This window comes from Palaemon carinicauda, chromosome 11 (genome assembly GCF_036898095.1).
Source record: "Palaemon carinicauda isolate YSFRI2023 chromosome 11, ASM3689809v2, whole genome shotgun sequence".
Taxonomy (NCBI): domain Eukaryota; kingdom Metazoa; phylum Arthropoda; class Malacostraca; order Decapoda; family Palaemonidae; genus Palaemon; species Palaemon carinicauda.
In genome coordinates, this window is record NC_090735.1 from 61766007 (window position 1) to 61786558 (window position 20552).

The window sequence follows — 20552 nt, forward strand, 5'->3', positions numbered from 1 at the left end:
TGCTGATCTCTAGCTCACTGATCACTGGTCCGCGATCGATCGCTGATCATCAAAGGCTTACCATCACCAACTGACTATCATTAAACCATTCTGCTGTCTCTCAGGACTCTCAAAGCAGATTACAAACTCATTTATCGCCAACCTACCTTGGCTGACTGACCAGACAGCCTTCATCTGCCTGTCAGTTACCATCTTTTGCTCACAGACCGCCGATTCACCGATCATTGACGTTTCGCCAGCAGTTCGTGACTCGGACTTACTAGTCAACCTCTGCCCGTAGTTCCTTAGATCAGAAGGTATACAACGCACTTCTCGCTACTGGCCGTTCGCCATCACACCAATCCACTAAAGTGATCCGCAAATGATTGACAACCCTCATCAGCGGCTTGTCGACAGGGGAATACTTGCGAGCTCTCTCCAAATGCACAGTAACCACAGTACCCAACCATTAACCATTGATTAACATTCACGAGACTGATTCTACTCTAAGGAATAGCATCAATCCCATCAGGGCGCATTGTAGGGTTAAGCGTTGCCTTCCTTCTGTCAGTTAAAGGAATTCTCTCTCGGGGAAGAATCCTTACACAGGGTATCACGTCCGATCCTTTACGCCACGAATCAAGACCCCAGCATCAACAATCTCCCATGTGAAAGGATCTGCAAGGAGCTGTCCCTTTGGGTCAATGTCCACACCATGTTGGAGTTTGGACAAGGGCTAAGACCTCAGGTCTTCATTTGCACTGAACCTAAAGCACATACTTCCAGGCCCAAACCTTCCATCTAGGAAGGTTGCAAGATTCAGTCTAAACAAACAAGAAACACCAGTTCAGTACACTATGCTTCGGTCTTTCCACTACACCCATCCTGGTCTCACAGGATCGGCTTCTGTCTCCTCCATTTCGGGACAACTTACTGACCTTACCAGACTCAGTGGCAATCTTGCATTAGCACCGGAACTTCTGAAGTGTTTTTACCAAGATCCAGTGATCAAAGTAAACCTGTGGAAGTCTTCCCTACTTCCCTCCCAGAAGATTGGTGTATCTGGGAATGATTCTAGACACCAATCTCCACAAAACTTTCTCAAAACAAGAACTCCCATCCCAGGGTGACTTGAGTCCGATTGGAATCAGGGCCTCGATCCCCCAGACATTCTGACCCCCATGGGACCAGAAGTTTGGACGAACCTCAAGGGATGGGTGTCAGTCGAGAATCTATGGAGTGGTGTAACCTTCTCATCCTTCCCCAGCCCTCGGACTTGATGGTGTGCTTAGAACACATCAAAAGAAGAGAGGAGGGACCATAGTGCTGCACCACACAACCTCAGCCCTCTGGACAGAGTCCGAAAGTACCTTAACTTGAATCTCTTAAGAGATGAAGGCCAACTTTCCAGTCCTTCAGCAGCTTCATCGGTTTCTAACAGACCACTCAGTGATGTGATGGGCGACAATACCACACACCACATAGAGGCTCACATCGACAAGCAAGAATGAACTTGCTCGCAGCCTCTTCCCATCTAACAGTATAAACACTAAGATGGGCCAAAGTCCGTTCGGGACCACTATTAGCCCGCTTCATTCCAGACTAGAGGAATGTGCTCGCTGACAATCTGTGCACAGCATCTCAGATAAGGTATACCAAATGGTCTTTGGATCACCTTGTAGCCAACAAAGTCCCGACTTTACGGGGTCCTCCAACTAGGGATCTGTTCGCAACACCCCTGAACCTCAGGCTGCCGTTGCTCCCCAGCCCTAGACCCCAAGGCTCGCTGACAAAAAACAGGCCAACAACGGTGGGTACAACAATGACGTTTACGTCTCGTCCCTGTTTTGTCTGGAGAAGGGCACTCAAGAAGGCTAGAACATCGGTCAGCCTCTCAAGGACTCTCATAGCTCTGCTATGACATTACGCAGAACGGTTTCCAAACCTCCTGCAGCTCCTGATAGTCTCTCCAAGAGAACCCTCTCCACATCACAGACAACCCACTCCGACACCTACCACAACCTTTAGCTTTGCTATGATTGTAGGCCTGGAGACTACCCAGTACCTCCTCTCTCACAAAGGCTTTTCTCAATAAGCTGCGAAAAGTTTGTCTAGATATCTGAGAAACTCCTCAGCATCAGTCTACCAGCCAGTATAACATCTTGTGTGGGTGGTGTCATGGGAAAGTGTCTTTCTCCACTCGATACCTCTATTCCATCAATAGCGGAATCCTCGAGTATATGCAAGAGGAAAAGACACCCCCCTTTCCAGTTTCAACAGGTTAAGACGATCACTCAACCTTCAGCCTTCCCCTTCAAACTGGAAGAAAGGGACATCCTCTCATCGCTAGATTCTTTCCTAACTCATACGGACTTACAACTTGCCTTTCTCCAGTCGGAATTGAGACCTTCCTCTCGGAACAGGGTTCAAATTCTCCAGTCTCTAAAGAGACCTCCTTATGTTCCACTTCACCAGGCAACAAATTTTCACCTGGTTTAAGAAGACAGTGTTCCTACACACTTTGACAGTAGCCATATGAGTCAAGGAACTTCATGGTCTCTCTTTCGACATCGCCCATTAAGGAGAAGGGTGAAAGGCAATGTTCAGTTTCGTCCCCGAGTATGTCACTAGACACAGTCTCCAGAGGTGACAAATCCTACACAAGTCTCTACTCGGTAATGGATGATCCAGATCATCCATTACTGTACCCAGGGTGAGGTATGAGACTCTACCTTGAGAGAATGGCAACAGCCCACCCGGGTCCCTTCTCTTGTCATCAGCACTGGGAGAGACTAAAGGAGGATCACCGAAACATCATCTCAACATGACGACTCACGATGTCAGGGGCATAGCTATGCCCCTGGCCCTCCTAAGCAGATTACTCTGTGATGCAGGTTTTACAAGAAAGGATGTGAATGCTCCAGGTGACTTTCACAACCTTTCTCCTGCAAGATTTGACCCACAGGAACTCGATACGATCTCTATCGGTCCGGTGGTGGCTGCACAACCGTTGGTTGTATACCTCAAGCTCCTTATTGGACAAGTAGCAGAAGGTTGAGGGTACTGTTACTCGGTTTTTGTCTGCGTGAATGAAAAGATTTGACTGGGGTTCGAGTCCCTCTCAAACTCGTTAGTTTCTTTGGTCGCTTTAATCTCACCATCCTTGTGATCTAAGGATGGGGTGTTTAGGGGAGCTTATAGGTCTATCTGTGGAGTCATCAGCAGCCATTGCCTGGCCCTCTTTGGTCCTCGCTTGGGTGGAGAGGGGCTTGGGCGCTGATGATATATGTATATGGTCAATCTATTGGGCATTATCCTACGCGATAGGGTAATGTCACTGTCCCTTGCCTCTGTCATTCATGAGCGGGCTTTAAACCTTTAAATAGTTATTTGTTATTGCCTCTCGTAGTGGAGATGCGTTGATTGCACCAGAGTCGAAATGAGATCATATCTTTCTTGCTCTTCATAATGTAATTGGTTAAGTCAATAGTCCTGTTTAGTTTCGATTTAAGGGCATAGATGAAATCAAATTCTCTATGTTATGGTTAGAAAGGAAGATATGAAAATGATTATGGATCGTTAAGTTGTTCTAAATTAAATCTGTAGTAGCTCAACATGAATTGCTGGTGGCAGATGGTAAGGTGGAAGTAATAGAATAAACAAAAGACCCAAGCAGAAATAGGAAGATCACAACTTGGAAGGTGAGAGGGTAGAAGGAAAGAGAGTTCAGGAGTAAAGAGGAAAGAGCCAAGAAATGAGAGATGTTTAATTAGAAAGTCAGAATCAGCTGAAGAGTATGAGATGTTATGAAAGAGATTCTTGTGCCAGCAGTAGCAGAGGTGTGTAGGATCACAAGTGGTAAAAATCAACAGAAAGAAGACACTGGGTTGTGGAATTAAGAGGATTCATCAACTACGAAGAAAAGGAATATAGCCAGCAGTAGGTGGGAAGACGATAAAAACTACCAAACTAGTGTGACGGATAAAGAAACAAACAAAGTCAATGGTAGCGATTGTAATGGGAGAAGCCGGAAAAAAAGTGGTATGGGATGATGGGAACACAGAAGGTAGAAAAGAAAAATAATAGGCAGAATGTAAGATTGGTTGGAATGATTAAAGATGAAAATTTAAATATATGAATTGAGGTAAAGGAAGTCAAGAGACGATGGAAAAACTATTTTCACAACTATCAAACAGAAAATGAGTGTGAAGAACTGGAAAAAATTTCCCCTAGTAGAAAGACCAATAACAATCACCAGAAATAGTGAAGTAGAAGTTAGAAAAGCAACAGGAAAATCAGGGTGATAATTGAGATGATTAGGCCTTTGGGAAACATAGAGAAAGGTGGGTACACACACTACTGGAAAATATCTGGGATATAGAGGAAATGCGAAGAGACTGGAGGATTTAATTGTATATACAAAAGGAAGACATATTATATTGAGGGAACTGCAATGGAAGAAAGGTTTTGAAACCTGTATTCAAGATACCAAAATGAAGAGAAGAGGGAAGATTGAGTAAGTTGATGGATATACATGAACAGCAGTTTGGGTATATGAAATGACAGACCACAATGGATATTATCTTTATAGTAAGACAAATCGAAGATAAGTATCTAGAATGAGACAGGAAAATTTAGATCTTGAAAAGGTGTATGACAGGGCACTAAGTACCGAAGTTAGTAAGGTTAGTGAGGATGATGTATGAATGGACAAGAACCACTGTGCATATATATATATATATATATATATATATATATATATATATATATTATATATATATATATATATATATATATATATATATATATATATATATGTGGGTGACAGACATTCCCTGTTGAGGCTGGCCTCTATCAAGGATTTGCTCTGAGTCCATTCCTGTTCCTCGTCGTTATATACAATTAATTATCAGAATTAAGGAACAACAATGTGCTGTAGGATTTGGTGTTTGCTGACGATTTAGTCATTGTAGCAGACATGGAAGAAGAACTCTTCTTTTTTGTCTGCATCTTTTCCCAACTTTATGTGGGGTCAATGTTTCTGGCCAGCGTTTTCCATCTACCTCGGCCCCACACTTCATCACCGGTTAATCCCTTTGATCGAAGGTCATCCTTGATGCAGTCCATCCACCTTCGCTTTGGTCTCCCTCTCCTTCTCTTTCCCTGTACCTCCATTTCCCCCCCTCAGTGGCTGGGTTGGAGGGGGGTAAAGCCAGCCTCAACAGGGTGCCGGTCCCAAGCCCTGGTAAATGGAGAGAGTTGGCGGCAGGAAAGGCATCCGGCCATGAAAAATTAGCCAAAACCAACATGGCTAATATGGAAGAACTGCAAGAAAGATTTAACATTGGAGAAGAACTCTAAAATGTAGAGTAATGATGGTGGGCATTTGAAAGACATAGCTAATGATTAGCAATAGAGAAGGACATGAAGAAATAAACATCCAAGTGGAAGATAGATTTGTAGAGGATGAGGAGCGATATGGGTTGGGTAGGACTGGGAGAAGAAAACGCAAAGAAGAGAAATAAATGGAGAATGCTGACTCCTGCGGCTCACCCAGCTATACGGTGGAATGGATGAGAGAAAGGTACAGACAACTTACCACTGGGAACTCGAGGACGATTGTTGGAAGTGTCTATTAAGCGATTTTAAAGACGTCATAAAACTTCTTGATGCTTCTAAAGTACAGCTGAAGAAAATGATAGAAAAACGAGCGAAAGGAGGGACAGGAAAGGGAGTAAATAGAAAGAATTAACGGAAAGAAATTCTCAAATTTCCATATTTGTTTTATTTATTCTATGATAATAATAATAATAATAATAATAATAATAATAATGATAATAATAATAATATTAATAATAATTATAATTATAATTATGATAATAATAATAATGAAAATAACAAATAATCTTTGAAACTATTCCTTTTATTGTAGAAGATTTTGTTCTTACAACTATCTTCCATGATGTCAGCCATTGTTTCAATAGAAAGGAATCATGGAATCAGGTTGCACATATATATATATATATATATATATATATATATATATATATATATATATATATGTGTGTGTGTGTGTGTGTGTATGTATATACATACACTATATATATATATATATATATATATATATATATATATATTATAATGTATAGATTTATATATATATATATATAATGTATAGATTTATATATATATATATATATTATATATACAGTATATATATATATATATATATATATATATATATATATATATATATATGATTTACATTAAAGCAATTGCGTTAGTGGCGTCAATGTGTTTCCTACAGGTATCCTCGTATTTCCCCAGCCTCTTCAAGTTTTCAAGTGTAACTCCTTGGTTGAAGAAACGATGATTATTCATTTTCTTCATATCAATTCATACTGTGTTTTAGAACAGTTTATCCTCTTCCGTATACCACCTAATTATTCTATTATCTCCCTTTTATTATTCCTGTCACCTTTCGTTCATTCCCAATCTTTTCCTTTTTTCCCACTTCGTGGCATAGCCCTGTCTTGCCTATGAGTTCGACCGTGGGAATGTTGGTTCGATTTTTCCCATGGCTTGAGAGGGAAGGAGGGAGGAAGGGAAACAACATGTCAATGAAGCCTCAATGGCCAAGATGAGATTTGTGAACGGTAATGGCAGATGAGATTATACAGGTGAACTAAACACTAAAGAGGCTGTCATGACAATGAAGACAAGGTTTAATAAATACTAGGGTGGTTTGCTTTGAGTGATCAGACTAAGGTCTTCCACCATCATCAGTCTCTAGTGGCTAACGAGGTGATGAAAACTGGCCAAACTTCAGACATGACTAAAGGCATGTCTAAGGCCTTTTTCCTCTAGTAAACTAGAAATATTTACATTTGTTATTCATATATATATATATATATATATATATATATATATATATATATATATATATATATATATATATATATATATATCATCATCATCATCACCATCATCATCGTCTCCTAAGCCTATTGACGCAAAGGGCCTCGGTTAGATTTCGCTAGTTGTCTATGTCTTGAGTATTAATTCAATTCTTCGCCATTCATCATCTCCTACTTCGCGCTTCATAGTCCTCAGTCTACATATGTAGGCTTGGGTCTTCTAACTCTTCTAGTGCCTTGTGGAGACCAGTTGAAAGTTTGGTGAACTAATCTCTCTTGGGGAGTGCGAAGAGCATGCCCAAACCATCTCCATCTACCCCTCATCATGATCTCATCCACATTTGGCAATCGAGTAATCTCTCTTATAGTTTCATTTCTAATCCAGTCCTGCCATTTAACTCCCAACATCCTTCTGAGGGATTTGTTCTCAAATCTACTAAATCTATTGGAGATTGTTTCATTGTCATCCCATGACTCATGACCATATATATATATATATATATATATATATATATATATATATATATATATATATATATGCAACCTACTAGGATTCCCTTCTATTCAAATTGTGACTGACGCAATTCAAAAGAAATAAATAAGGATAAAATCATCTACAGTAAAGGGAGTAATTTCAAAAATTATTATTATTATTATTATTAGCTAAGCTACAATCCTAGTTGGAAAATCAGGATGTTATACGCCCTATAAGGGCTCCAACAGCAATATATGACCAGAGTTCAAGTTTATAGGGACATTTCAGTAAATGAAAGGACTGACGCCTCTTGGCTAGTAGAATAGTAACGTGGTCGCCTACCATTCGCATGGCAGCTGATCGATCCCCACCGGGGACCGTGAGTTTAAGCTGTTTACTGGGGAGACCACTGGTGCATTGGGTACCACTGAGGGGGTTGGGCTTGCCTGGAAGACGTTCTGGTATTTATTTTTAGGAAACTGGAGCTGAAACCAGACACCTTTAACAATTGTCGAAGTATATCCTGATGCAGAAGTTGATCCTTGTGGAGTCTGCAAATGAGAGGAGAGAGAGAGAGAGAGAGAGAGACCTTGTAGTCTTTGCAGTGAATCATGTACTTCTCCTGCTAATTAATGTTCAAATGTTTCCTGCAGAGTTGTTCTTCCTCTCCTTCTTCTGTGTCTCCCGATGGAGGAATTGTTGAGTTCGATTCCGGCTGAGGTTCACTACCTGGTGTGAAGTCTTCACCTGAACTTACTGCTCTGCTCTCTTCATATAGTCAGAAACAGAAAAGGTTTAAAGGTCTCTCATGAATGGCAGAGGCAAGGGACAGTGGCATTGCCCCAGAAGACTGACCTTATAAACATATGATCAGCACCCAATCCCCCTCTCCATCAAGCTTGGACCAAGGAGGGCCTTGAAGTGGCTGTTGATGACTCAGCAGATAGACTTATAGGCTCCCCCAAACCACCCATCCGTAACTCACAAGGCTAGTGAGGTTGCTGACACTGCTAGACACTATCGAGCTTGACTGGGACTCGAACTCCAGTCCGGCAGATCGCCAGGCAGGGACCTTCCAATAGGCTACCACAGTACGTTTGAAAACATAATCCAAGTACAGTATTCACGTTAATATATTTATTAGAAAATAGATGAGAAATGTTTATTGAAATTTAAAAGAAATTTATTACATAGTGTTTGGATGCTGACGAACTAAATTAACCATCCCCCTCCTCCCATGGGGAGGTGGTATCCTGCGACCTCCCTTGAACTGCAGTAATCTTAGCCTACCCTAAAGGCCGGCCTACGCTACGGGGTTTTGAAGTCTGGCGACGTCCTGTACTGGATTATGACGGTGTAGACGCAAACAACTGAAGCACCTACTTCCCTTAACGAGGCATTACCTGAGTCAGCTATCTATTGGTCAACACTTATCACGGCCAGTGGGCTGAAACTTGTAGGATGGAATAACGATATAATATAATGTTTCGTTTCGTTTCGTTTGTATTATGTTGCTATGATTATCATGATAATACCACGAATAGCAATAATAATAATAACTATGATAATGACATGCATTTATTATTCTGTTTTTACTTCATGGAGTGGTTCACTCATAAATCGTATCTTCTATTGTTTTTTTACTATGAACCGTTTGTTTACATTTCTACGAGAACTCGATTCGTTATTCAAAGCGAAAGATTGTGTTGTTATTCTCAGAGTTCAAAGCTGGAAGTGGGTTTTTGACTTGAGCTGAAGAGGACAGAATGCATGTTATAGGATTTTTTGATACCTGTATTTATGTACACTGCTTTTTGCAGATTATGAACTCTGTCAGAAAATCTTCGTGAATGAAAATGTACCAGATTTACTATCTAACCAACCTGTTAATCTCGGGTAATATTGATTTGAAGACTTTGGGTGAATATGCAGATGCAATATTATTATTATTATTATTATTATTATTATTATTATTATTATTATTATTATTATTATTAACTAAACTACATCCTTGGTTAGAAAAGCAGGATGCTGTAAGCCCAAGGGCTCCAGCAGGGGAAAATAGCCCAGTGAGGAAGGAAACATGGAAATAAAATATAGGAGAAGTAATGAACAATTAAAATGAAATATTTCAAGCACAGTACCAATATTAGAATAATTTTTTATGTATGTATATAAATTATTAAATCTTAAGAAAAAAAACCATAAAAGAAGAGGGAGAGACACAAGAGAGACGTGTGTATACACTCATGCAAGAGAACTCTACTCCAAGACAGTGGAAGACCTTGGTACATGGGTTATGGTACTACCTAAGACTAGAGAACAATGGGTTGGTTTTGGAGAGAGAGAGAGAGAGAAAGGGTGATTATCTCATGAGATACAATATAAGTATCCAGACAATAGTTACTTGGTTGTACTAGGAATATATTTTACCCATACCTTTATGATACCTTAAATTAGAATTAGTTTGTTTGCCCAATTCTCCCAGAGGTGTCTGAATGATCAGTAAAAGAATTAACTATTATATGAATTGTTATCCTCTTGTGATATTAATCACGGTAGTAACAGGGTTCTAAATCTTGAGAGAATATAGAGAGTCAGGTTTAATCTGGTGGTGCAACATGTGTCTGTTCATTCTCTTATACAGCGCATAATATAAAAGTGAGACTGCATACATTTGTATTATTCTGGAAATGAATATTGTTATTTTGGTAACATAATCTTGATTATAAATCCTGTTAACAATGATATCCCACATTATTACAGCCTGATTTTCTTCCCATGAGACTTTCTCCATACATGGGTTATTCTTTTTCCTCAGCCATATCCTGTGTATCTCGGTTATATTCTATTTATTGTTGTTATTATTATTACTTGCTAAGCTACAACCCTAGTTGGAAAAGCAGGATGCTATAAGCCCAGGGGCCCCAACAGGGAAAATAGCTTTCCATTTGCAATATAAAGGATGGTTAAAGAAATTGAAGTATTCTTTGCTTGTCTCAAACGGAGGGACCTCAACGTGTGTTGAGAGTAACTTCCAATATGTCTCTGGTACTGTTTGAGTATGTTTCATGTCCTCACGATCAGAATTTGGACAACTGCATGAGAGAACATTTTGTTGTAGTGATTCATTACAGATTGATGAAATTGACTTCTGACTGACTTTATCAGATGCAGTATGTTTGAAGACACATTAGGATAGGAAAGTTGCAATGCCAACTTCATAATAAAATTCATAGGCAAAATCACTCAACTGTGCTAGCAAAGACTTTTTATAAGGTATGCTCATACGCAAGTAAGAGATCATATATCAACTAGGTATTTTTTTTTTTTTTTTTTTTTTGCGCCTGGACAGTTAGCCCTTCTTTTGTTTGGTACACTTAGGTACATTGTTTTATCTGTATTATTTTCCCTTGCTTTGGCTTTTAGCATCCTTCTTTTCCAACTAGGGTTGTAGCTCAACTAGTAACAATGACAATAATAATAATGCAGCCGGACAGGTATTCTGTTTCATATTTCTCTCCGATAATTTCCCAAAACTATTGAACTGGATAAGGTACTGAAAGTTATAGTTGCCTTATCTGTATCTGTTTTACTAAGACCCTAAGGGCTTCCCAGATCATATTTTAAGTCCCTGCAGAAGGCTGTGAACAAGAAGGTCCTAGCTGTTATCAGGAAGTGACTTTTGAGATCTCGCTTCCTTATCAAACTTGTATGAATTGGGAAGAATGAAAGACGAATCAGTATTTTAAAGTACTCTAAATAAAGCCATGCCAATGTCCCCTTCACCACAGGGAGGACTATTGCCATCAATGCACCTAAAGCAGGAGCACTGTAGGCATAAGTTAAATGTTTTCATATTGTCATGTTGATCCCTATCTGGACCTAGATTTTAACATTGACTCTACTCCAGTGTCCATTTCATTTCTTGCATCTTGCTGCCCTACAATTTAACTTTATTTCATACAGCAAATGCAGAGTTTTCTTCAGCTTCACAGAGCTATTCAACGGCCTCCCAGGCCCCAGTACCTGACTTCAATGTCTCCCTGAAACGCCAAAAAATTTCCACAGATTTTGTCATGAGGTTTAGGTCAGTAGACTGAGTTTCAGATGTTCAAATATTAGAATTTTGGGAATTGTATTATGTACAGATTGGCTAGGAACTCTCCAAGGATACTGCAGTCTTGATACGTAGTGTTTGTGCGTAACTTGTAAATTGGGATATTATTATTATTATTATTATTATTATTATTATTATTATTATTATTATTATTATTATTTCTAGCTAAACTACGACCCTAGTTGGAAAAACAAGATGCTATAAGCGTAAGGGCTCCAACAGGAAAAAATAGCTCAGTGAATAAAGGAAATAAGGAAATATATAAACTATATAAGAAGTAATGAACAATCGGAATAAAATACTTTAAAATCATAAGCAACATCTAGATAGATATTTCATATATAAACTATAAAAAGACTTATGTCAGTCTGCTCAACAAAAACATTTGCTGCAAGTTTGAACTTTTGCCATTGTTTATTATACATACCATTGAGTCACTTCGTCTTGACTTTTTAATTTCATCAACAACTATTTATTTCTGTGTTATTTTTATTTATATATTATCATACTATGTATATATTATAATACCTGTTTCCACAAGGTTTAATTAATTAATGTCATATATACCAGATCTGGCTGCCATATGAACTCAGGATATTTTTTTATATTTGTAATAAAATCATTAGAATAATCTTGTGTTTTCCCTTTCAATAGGAAAAGCTAGCTGTTACAGCTTCAGACTTGTGCCATTGGATGGTGAGTACATGACAAGTATTATTTTGTAGTGTTTTGTAATAATTCTTATCTCTAGACCTTTAAATTAACATTTTTTTTATTATTATTCTCAATCTAGGTGGTTGTAGAAGGTGAGTCGTTGTATTTGATATGTTGAAATTAAGGTTGAGAGAGAGAGAGAGAGAGAGAGAGAGAGAGAGAGAGAGAGAGAGAGAGAGAGAGAGTAGGTTGACATTTACAGGAAGCAGCTAAGGTTTTATATAATTTAAAGTTTAAGAAAAGATAGTTTTATTCAATAAAAAGGCATATGAAACAGACTTGAGAAAGCAACTTTGTTGCTCCTTATTATAAGGACCATTATAGCTTGGAGATTGAAGCATAGTACACTTCTCGCATCTCTCTCTCTCTCTCTCTCTCTCTCTCTCACACACACACACACACACACACACACACACACACACACACACACACACACACACACACACACACACACACACACTAGTGGCAGAAATATTATAGCTTTAATGAAGATAGTCGTCCAATTCCAAATTTTTTTTTCAATATACGAGAATTGACAAAAAAATATTTGCTCGTATAGGAATTTAGATCTATGAAGATTTCTCATCATTAAGGAATATTACTTTGGAGAACATTACGATATTGGTTTTTTATTTTATATTCAATTAATTATTTATTTAATTTTCATAAAAACCTCTTGCATCATTTCTGTAATGAGCTCTTATCTTATTAGCTCATTTAACACTGCTTGTCGTCGTTTAGCCCGAGGAAAATCGTAAATGGTAGCTTACGGTTACATTAGACTCGAGTGCGAGACTGAAATGCTGCTGTGATATAAACTCACAGACTCTTATGGCTTTACAGATAACGAACATTTGTTAGCAATTGAGGAACTTGTTCGCTTCGTGTTGTTGCCGATTTGACGAATTGAAAAAAAAGAACTTCTCATTATCATCTCCTAATTCACAATCTCTGATCCTTTCCCCATATTTGTTCCATAGTCTTGGGTAGTGCCATAGCTTCTGGACCAGGGTCTTCCACTGTCTTGGGGTGAGTTCTCTTACTTGAGTGTACACTCCAGCACGCTGTTCTATGTTATTTCTCTTCATCAGGTCTTTTTTTTTAAAGTTTTTATAGTTTGTATTTGGAAGATCCATTTTGATGTTACTATTCTTAAATTATTGTATTTTAATTGTTTATTACTTCCCCCGTAGCTTATTTATTTCTCCAACTCCTTTCCTAACTGGGCACTTTTTACCTGTTGGAGCCTTTGGGCTCATAGTATTCTGCTTTTTCAACTACTTAATAATAATAATAATAATAATAATAATAATAATAATAATAATAATCAGGATTCTCTCAAACTCTAATCCTCCCACACCTTCTGTCTCATTCATTTGGGTCACTGTTTCTCTTTCTGATTAGTTTTGTTACTTGTGCTGCCAATTCATCTGTTTATTCATGCAGTAAATTTTGTTTCCGATAATTCTATCGTCTTTTCCAAATCTGCCATAAATTATTACATTTGTCGATTTACACGAATGATGAACTAACCCCAGTCATGAGGCCATAAAAGGTTGCATTTGTTTTTTTATATACTATATATATATATATATATATATATATATATATATATATATATATAAATATATACATATGCGTGTTTTATATGTATATATGTATATATATATTTAATATATATATAATTGTATATATACATGTATATATATAATTTATTTATTTATATATATATAATTGTATATATACTTGTATATATACATATGCGTGTTTTATATATATACATATACTATATATATATATATATATATATATATATATATATATGTGTGTATATATATATATATCTATATAAATATATATATATATATATATATATATATATATGTGTGTAGATATATAAATATATATATATATATATATATATGTATATATATATATATGTATGTATATATACATATATATAGATATATATGTATATCTTATATATATATATATATATAGACATACATGAAAGACAAAAGAAGGTCAAGAACGAAAGAATGGGTCCCTTAATATTGTAAAAAAAAAGCAGAGGAAGGAAGCAAAGTCGATGGATTGATGAAAGACCACAAGCAGACGAAAGTGGAATGTCATGTCTAAGGTCTTGATTCTGCAGTGAATTAGTAACCAATGATGATACACACACACACACACACACACACACACACACACACACACACACACATATATATATATATATATATATATATATGTGTGTGTGTGTGTGTGTGTGTGTCCTCATCATCAGTGTCGCTTTACTTGGTGTCAAACCTCGAGTTTGACAGCTCGAAGCAACAAAATGTTTGAACGCAATAGTAGTTTTGCATGTGCTTTTGAACGTACATGCATTATAAGCTTTAGAGTTGGGACTTGATAAGTGTTAATGATTAATGTTGTTTGAGGGTAGGCGGCATATCTTAGCAATCCATGTTTACCAACGGTTTTATAAGCGTTACTTGGTGTAGTATCGAGAACTTTGGGTGTAGATTAAATGCCCCCTTAAATCTCGATGAAGTCACTGGTAGCAGGGTGACAGATTGGGCTTAAGGCGATAGACAAGATGTCTCTAAGGCTTCTACTCTCGATGCCTGGTGGAAGGTCTTACTAGAAATATTATGGACCGGCAGGGTTCACTTGCTTTAGTTAGATAGGCACTGCACATCACAAGGAATGGGCTATCCTTTAGTGTATGTAGCCAATGAATCTAACCGAGGCCCTTTGCGTCAATAGGCATAGGAGGAAGAGATCATGAGGCTGATATAATTTACTAATGGTCAGAAGCCTCCCCATCAAGTACATTAGAAACTTCCCATAAAGTCCATTTGAGACTTGGAATCCAATCCAATTGAAAGGTATGTAGTATTTAGTCCTTTTATAGAAGCCTGTCATTCAAATCTATTAAACTCTCTCTCTCTCTCTCTCTCTCTCTCTCTCTCTCTCTCTCTCTCTCTCTCTCTCTCTCTCTCTCTGTGGGCTACTTTTCACTACCTCCCATTCCTTACCTCTCTCTATCTCTCTAACAAATGATATCTTTGTTGCTCCTCAAAGTTTCATTTATATGGAAAATCAATCATGATTCAATTTTCCTTACTTTAATTTAACAAACTTGGTGTTACCGATTTAAGCATTTACAGACGATAGCCTTATCGCCTTATTCTATGTTTGGGTTCCCCCTGGTCCCTCAGTGTGAGGTACCTCGTATATCCACCAGAGAGTTGCTTATGCATCTTCCTGTGTATTTTGCATCTTACAGTCTTGGATGGTCTGGGATGCATCTTAGGTGTTTATCGAGCTTATTCTTAAACTCATCTACGCTCACTCTTGATATGTTTCTTATATGAGCTGGCAGCACATTAAATAGTCGCTGCATTATCGATTCTGGTGCGTAGTGGATTAATGTACTGTGTTCCTTCCTTAGTTTTCCTGGTATAGTTTTTGGCACTATTAATCTACCTCGGCTTGCTCTTTCTGATATTTTTAGCTACATGATGTTTTCAGTAATTCCTTCGATTTTTTTCCATGCTTGTATTATCATGTAGTGTTCTCTTCTTCTTTCTATACTGTATAATTTAAAAAAAATTGCAGTCTTTCCCAGTAGTCCTTAACTTCTATTGTAGCTGTAAAGGACCTTTGTACACTCTATTTGTGCAATATCCTTTTGGTAGTGTGGGTACTATATCACAATGCTGTACTCTAGTGTACTACGTACATAAGTTTTGTACAGCATAATCATGTGTTCAGCTTTTCTTGTTTTAAAGTGCCTGAATAGCATTCCTATTTTTGCTTTACATTTAGCCAACTGTGTTGCTATTTGGTCGTTGCATAACATATTCCTGTTTAACATTACACCAAGGTCTTTAATTGCTTCCTTTTTTTGTGATTGTCTCGTTATTAGGTCCCCTGTATGCATATACCATTCTTTCTCTGTTTCCATAATTTATTGATTCGAATTTATCGGAGTTGAATACCATAATATTTATCTCCGCCCATTCATATATTTTGTTTAGATCTCTTTGTAATAAGTTCCTATTTTCATCACAAGTAATTTCTCTACTTATTCTTGTGTCATCGGCGAAACTTCTCACTACAAAGTCTTTAACATTACGTTCTATGTCCGAGATCATAATAACAAACAGCAGTGCAGGTAATACCGTACCCTGTGGTACGCCAGATATTACCTGAGCTTCATCTGATTTCTCGTCATTTGCAACCACCATCTGTTTTCTGTTTTGTAGAAATTCTTTTATACATTTTCCTATCTTCCCCTTAATATTATGCTTTCTCATTTTTTTTTCTCTAATATATTATGGTCTACCTTGTCAAAGGCTTTTGCAAAATCTAGATATACCACATCTGTGTCTTTTTCATGTATCATATATTTATATATGTTTTCATAGTGTGCTATCAGTTGGGTTTGTGTACTTTTTCCGGCCACAAAGCCGTGTTGACCTATATTAAATAAATTGTTTTTAACCAAATGATTCATTATTTTCTTTTTTATTACCCTTTAATACACTTTCATAATATGTGATGTTAGACTAACAGGTCTATAATTGCTTGCCTCTAGTCTTGATCCACTTTTGAAAATAGGGGTTATATATGGTAATTTATGTTTAACATATATCTCGCTCATATCTACACTTTGTATTAGCAGTATTGCAAGCGGCTTCGCGATAGTGTGTGCAGTGTTTTTTAACAAAATCGCTGGGACTCCATCTGGCCCGGCCGCTGATCCATTTTTAATTTCTCTTATAGCCTGCACAAAATCTGCTTCACTAATATCTATATCCGTTAGATATTCAATATTTTCTTCTCTCATTTCTGTTTCATTATTCTCGTTCGCAATTCTTGGCGTGAATTCACTCTTATATTTTTCTGCTAATATGTTGCATATTTCCTTTTTTTTTTATTCTTTAACCATCCTTTAATTCTTAGATGGCTTATTTCTAATCTCTCTTTATTCATCTTTTTTGCATAGGAGTAAAGTACTTTGGGGTTTTTCTCGATATTTTGAAGTGTCCTTTCTTCTAAGTCTATTTTTTTCATTTTCTTTCGATCGTATCTTTTTTCTGCATTTTCTATCTTACTTTTTATTTCCATCATTTTCCATACATTTTTTGTCTTTTGCGAGAGAGAGAGAGAGAGAGAGAGAGAGAGAGAGAGAGAGAGAGAGAGAGAGATTAGCGCAAGTAGTTATTGGAACGACTTTATTTCATCAAATTGCAAGACGGGTCTTGCTGAGCACTAAATCCCTATCTGCAATTGACGTTTTAGGATCTTGGCTAATATTCTAAAGATATTTGGAAGCACCCTTTCCACCCCTTTTACCTCCCTCTTTGTTGTTAACACTGAAAATGGTCCTTAGCTGTCAAGTAGTTGTGGTGGCCGATGTGGTAACGTCCCTGACTGGTGAATGCCAAACTGGGGTTGGAGTCCCACTCAAACTCGTTAGTTTCTTTAGAAGGTCGCTGTGACCTCACCATCCTTGAGAGCAAAGGATGGGGGGAGCCTGTCGAGTCATCAGCAGCCATGCCTGGCCCTCCTTGGTCCTAGCTTGGATAGAGAGGGGACTTGGGCGCTGATCATAAGTACAGTATATATGGTCACTCTCTATGGCATTGTCCTGCTTGATAGGGCAATGTCACTGTCCCTTGCCTCTGCCATTCATGAGCAGCCATTAAACCTTTAAAGTGCTCCCAGAGGAAGGATTGATTAGACTTTGTAAGCCAAGTTTGTAGTTCTATTTCACGTAATGTATGGAATTGCAGCTTCTTGCTCGTTGCATTTTTAATGCAATTGCTATTTGTAACAAGATTTATTAAATGCAAAGGTAATCGCACCAGAAAGATATGTCAAGAAAATCTTAGATGCTTCCATGGATTTTACTAATCCTTTTCTTATACTGTTTGTCCTCTGGTGGCCGACGTGGTAACATCCCTGACTGGTGAACGCAAGATAGAGGTTCGAGTCCCGCTCACACTTGTTAGTTTCTTGGGTCGCTGCAACCTCGCCATCCTTGTGAGCTAAGAATGGGGGGTTTGGGGGAGCCTATAGTTCTATCTGCTGAGTCATCAGCAGCCTTTACCTGGCCCTCCTTGGCTCTAGCTTGGGTGGAGAGGGGGTTTGGGCGCTGAACATATGTATATGGTCAGTCTCTAAGGCATTGTCTTGCTTGCTAGGGCAATGTCACTATCCCTGGACTCTGTCATTCATGAGCGTCCTTTAAACTTTAAACAGCTATCTCCAAAGATATGGAAAGTGGTTTACTAAAGGCGGATGTCATTGGAGAAACATAAGTTTTCTGCTTTTCTTACTGTTCTTGAAATATTTTATTTTGATTGTGTATTCTTTTCTTGGTTTATTTACTTCCTAGTTTCCTTTCCTCCCCGGGCTATTTTTCCCAGTAGGAACCCAAGGCCTTATAGTATCTTGCTTTTCCTACTATGGCAATAGCATAAGAAGCATGTTTGTATGATCGTCCCAAGAAGACTGAAGAGATTAAGGCGTTCAAGAAGAAACTGATAATTAATGTGGAATACGATGTGTAATATTTTAAAAACCTAAGATTGTATACGACAAACAGATCTTAGGGGTCCAGTAGTAGTAGGGTTCCTCAGTGTTATAGGACCATTAAAAGTCCTTAAATTTGATTAATATACGACACAGGAATGTTAGAGAGAGAGAGAGAGAGAGAGAGAGAGAGAGAGAGAGAGAGAGAGAGAGAGAGAGAGAGAGAGAGAGAGAGAGAGAGAGAGCTATAAAATTACAAAACTACGAAGGTTTCTTCTAATCGAACTCAACTGCTATGCATTTGTGCTTTTCCTATCAATATCGTATTAAATATTAATAAAAACAGTTATTGATCACTGTTTTAAGTAGTCATATCACCCACCATAATCAATAACTAATAAGACTTATCTAATAGATTATATTCAATACTACACAGTTCGCAAATACGAAAAGTTAACGCTCTCTTGATCGGTTTTGACAGGAGAGGCAGGGGTGTTGGGGGCGCTGCTGGAAGCGTCCGAGTTGGTATCGATATTTCTCACTGGTAAGGAGCAACTGAACAGCAGCAGGATTGCCAGGTTTGTCCTTTTAAGGACAATCTGTCATTTTTTAGTTCCGGCTGTCCTATTTATTCAGAGGAGAAAAGGACAGGCTGAATCTGTCCTTTTCTGTCCTCTTTCAATATTTCATTTACATTCACGCACCATTTTCCCAAAAATCATGTAATAACCATAGTAATATTTTCTTTTCTTTTCCAGAGAGAGAGAGAGAGAGAGAGAGAGAGAGAGAGAGAGAGAGAGAGAGTCGGACTAGATAGATTCTCTCCCAGGCTCCGACCATGGCTCAAACAATCACCGTTCATGTTCTCGTCGTTTGCAATATTTCGTACGTTTTAAACTTGTAGGAACGTAGACGTTCCAGATTGACGAAGTTTCATTGTTTTGGAGTATTGTTTGCCTTTCGCATATTTCGTTTATGTTTGGTTTTCAAGTTTTATTATTATATTTGTTGTGATTTAACTCCAACAGGGATTTTGTTCATTATTCTTAACGTTACCTGACATGAATTTTTAAACAAAGTTCATCTTTAGAATTATAATGATTCTTGTGCTTCATAAATAATATTGATATTAGAGAAAGTTCAATTGTGATCTGTTGTTGTCATCTGTGAACTTGATGGGACTATTGCGTTGTTTAATACAGTGGAAAAGCTTTATGTCAGTATTATAATCATTTTTTTTTTCATAACAGAAAGCATTAGGCCAGCTAAGATGGGAAAGTGAGAAAATCACTACAATGGTAGCATAAGTTATAATAAAGCATGGTAACTTGAATTCGAGTGGCTTTCATGGCAAAGAAATTAGGTGGTGTATAATGTATGACTTGTATGAATATGAAATACACGTCTAAATGTGCAAAACTATCATCTATATGGTACATTGAGTGTTAGAACTACACTTTAATATAAAGGTTATGGTGGTGAATTTCAAATTTTCGTTTTCATATTTCGAAGAATCTAAAGTTTTCATTTGTCAATTTTGTTGAATGTTTTCCGAATTCCCAGATAATTTTGTATAATTTTTCCACCACCATAACCTTTATATTAAATCGTAGTTCCGAAATTCAATGTATTCCTGAAGAAGGGCCACGAAGTAATCCGAAACATTGCTGACACCAAACAATAAATGAAGACAAGTCAATGTATTTCTGCTATTATCCTGAAAACTATCTGCAGGACGATCTGTCCGAGGAGAAGCTGTCTTCGATTTTTGGACGCCACTGAGACGTTGTCTATTCAT

General features: G+C 37.6%; 1 long non-coding RNA gene across 1 annotated transcript in view; it reads left to right on the forward strand.

Annotated features, from left to right (window-relative positions):
* Positions 1-20552, forward strand: part of LOC137649691 (uncharacterized) — a 112040-nt gene that overhangs the window by 49362 nt on the left and 42126 nt on the right. Inside the window, exon 2 of the long non-coding RNA XR_011045827.1 lies at positions 12146-12187. This is a non-coding gene — a long non-coding RNA (uncharacterized lncRNA). The remainder of the gene's footprint in view (positions 1-12145; positions 12188-20552) is intronic.